The following is a 3512-nucleotide window of genomic DNA, read 5'->3' on the forward strand; positions in this document are numbered from 1 at the left end:
GGTTTGGTCCAGAAGTCACTCAGAGAAGAAACTTTTTGTTTTCTAGATATATCATTTAGGAAAATAAAACTCGCTCATACTTCCATTAAGTCTTTACCACTTTTAATATCACTATCCATAATCTAGCATTTAATAGGTGTGACTGAAATATCTTTCATTCACATTTAGGGATAGTGGTTGACAAGAGGAAATCTGGTGGTTAGAAAAGTGACTTGGGAAGGAGGGAACAGGGAGGATGGGAGTACATCTAGACATGTCTAGAATGCAGAAATTAGAAAAGTATCTGTGAAATGCTGAGGATGTACTCAAGGTTTGAATACAAGAATTAATCTCCTACAACTATACCAAGACCTAGGATTACCTATAATATTTCTAGTCTGTACAGCACTTCATAATCAATTATCTTTAATATTAAACAGCCAAGGCTATTGTTCTAATACACAGATATGGCCTGCTTAGGAACTATATATATGTAAAACCAAGGATGAAAATAAAGTTGAAAAGCATGTATTGAAAAAAAAAAAATTCAAGGCCAAACATAGATGTTACATGATGTATCAAGTTCCAGAGATTAAATGTGATGTCCAAACATGTTGTTAACATGTCAGCAGCAGGAATTGGAATCTGGTGCCTACTCTCATCAAATTTGCCTCATGCTGGCAACATACCCCCGAGAGTTATTTGTGTAAATTAAATTGCAGGACCAGAGACAGCACAATGGCAATGAAAATCCTCATTTCCTCATGCCATAGGGCCAGTAGTCATGGTTCCATGATTTACACATTTGTTCATGTACATGACACTAAGAATATGTATTCTTTTCTTGTCATCAGGTGAACCAAGGGACCTTAATAGCCGGGGCTGTAAACGAGATTTGTTATAAAAGACTTTTCAAAGAAAACAAATTCTGTATTATGAAGAGATAGAATTGTGGAGCTAACAGCACATTCACTAATGAGAATATATTATGATGAAATGATACATATCGACACTTTGTATGAACCAGAGTTAATATAAAATGAATGAATGATTCAAGAGTACAAAAAATTTAAATTAGTAGGGAGGGAAATGGTGGATGAAGCTTGGGAAAAAAAAAAATTTGAATATATATATATTTGTGTCATTATGACATTTGGAAATAAACTCCTGCTGGGATTCAAACTCTCAGCAAGCTGCTCAGGCGAGGGTTTGAATCCCAGTAGGAGAGTTTATTTCCAAATATATATGTGTGTGTGTATATATATATATATATATATATACATATATATATATATTTAAATGATAATAATAATAATGATAATAAAAAGAAAAGGGGTTGCAAAATGTAGTTAATGTTGCATGAGTAAAAATGAAGTTATTAATGCCTGGTGGCTATTGTGTGTATTCCATTCTGGCCAAAGCCACTCAATCTCACTCAGGTGAGGTAAGGTCCAAGGGGTGAGGGGATTTATGCACAGCAGCTTGGTGTTATTATTCAGGGTTCCCATGGTTGCAGAAAGTTGCAATCTGACATATCTCGGAAAGGTTGGTACTCGTGTTGAAGAAGCACCTATCCCTCAGCTTCCCTTGGATCCAGTTCTGGATACCTGCATGAGGTGGTTCTGCAAAATGGGTGTTGGAAAGGATCATCTTGCTATTGCCCATCTTTCAAACGCAACATCCTATACTCCATATGGAGTTGAAGTTGCAAGGAACTAGCACTGTCTGGATTGGGTCTCTTGACTAGACCCAAGATCTGTATCAGCTTCAACTGTTTTTCTTCCACTTTCACATTGGGAGGAACAGGCCAAAACTAAAACAGCAGATGACAATTCAGTGATTTTTCTTCTTATATCTGTGGGAGATCTAAGGGCTCGCTTGTCTGTAGGACTGCATGTTTCCAGGTTGAAACTTTTGCACACACCTGCCTACATCACATCTTGTGCCAAACCCTTTCTTTGGGTAAATAAATACATCTGGCATTAACCAAAAATTAATCTGCAAGGTGACCACCAGATATTAAACCCTTTATTTTTATGATACCTTTTACACTTTGTTTTAGCAGGCTATAAATAGACCCAATTTTCCCCAGAATTGTCCTCCCTAAGGACTGAAATTGGCATTTTGTTTACAATCACCAGCACTTCTATCAATGGGTACAATGTCCTGCCAAAGAAGTGGAGTAATAGAGGTGGTAAAGCATAGATTGGAAGGCAGTAGAAAAGAGGGACAGTAGAAATTGATAGTGATCGGTATTTATTTATTTTTTGAGTAGAGAGGACCAATGATGGGTACCTTTAAGTGGTGGTCTTGCAGGATGGACAGCAGAGAGGATCATCTCTTTGATGTTTGTTTTCAAAACCTGCCGATCCTCTCAGCCCTATCTAGAGGTGCAGACCTGAGGGGGATGGCACTTTGTCTCTGCATTTCTTTCACCTCTTTTCACCAAAGGGGAATTGACAGCTGTTCCCTTCTACTGCTTTAGCTGGTGATGTAGAAACAGTTCTACACTAAGACAACACAAACAACAATCCAAAGTTCCCTCCCAGAGAAATCATGGGTAGGTCTAAGGACCTTTTGCCAGCCACTGTGGGGGCTGTGGGTTTCCAGTTGATGAAACTCGGGGCATTAATTATTATTTGTGTAGAAATTGATCTCCAATCATAAAAGAATTCTCCCTGACTCTTGTCCATAGGGATGTAATTCAAGTTCCTAAAATATTGACTTTATAAAATTGACAGTCAATACCCCATATGGGGTAAGTGAATGAAATTGGACAAAATTAGGACAAAATCTACAGAATAGGCCATGGTGGTAAATGTATTAACCCTTTTGCTGCAAAGGGGATTTCCATTGACTGAGTGAAATTGCCTGGCAGCAGCTAGAACAAATGCATAAATTGTGAATAGCAGTGAAAGGGTAAATTGGGTTATGATGAGAGAGAAAAAAAAGTGAGACTGATTTATCTGGCCATTGTTGTCTGGTTGTCTTGAACCTGGAACCTCTCATTTGCTGGGCAGGAGTGCTTACTGATTACACCACAGTCAAATTCAGCGACCACTCTCATACCCACTAACCAGTACAGTCACATTCAAAAGTCTCTCAACCCTCTGACTGTGAGTAATTTCCCCAAGTTGCATGTAATTACCTGACAAGAGCTGGAATTAAACCTGCATTAATTCTTTGCAGTTGAAGTGTTGACTGAGAGTTTTTAAGCCCTTTGACTACAGGTCTTCTTCATCTCAACAGAATTGCTTTCTGAGAGCCACAATAAAACATGTCACTTTCTGCAGAGAAAAGGTTAATCATCTTTTGATTTTTACCATGAAAATACACTTGCTGCTGTTTTTTATATATATCTTTTCTATAAAATCATTATACTTTTAAATATATGCTAAATAGAAATTATATATAAATACTTAGCAACAAACATTACTTTTGCAAACTGAGAGCCATGACATAGGTTAAATGATTTGAAAGTAACTATAATCCAGCCATTCATAGTACACGCTAATTTATATATGCACTACGTT

This window comes from Oratosquilla oratoria, chromosome 10, assembly GCF_046742065.1.
Source record: "Oratosquilla oratoria isolate Oo_2021 chromosome 10, ASM4674206v1, whole genome shotgun sequence".
Lineage (NCBI taxonomy): Eukaryota > Metazoa > Arthropoda > Malacostraca > Stomatopoda > Squillidae > Oratosquilla > Oratosquilla oratoria.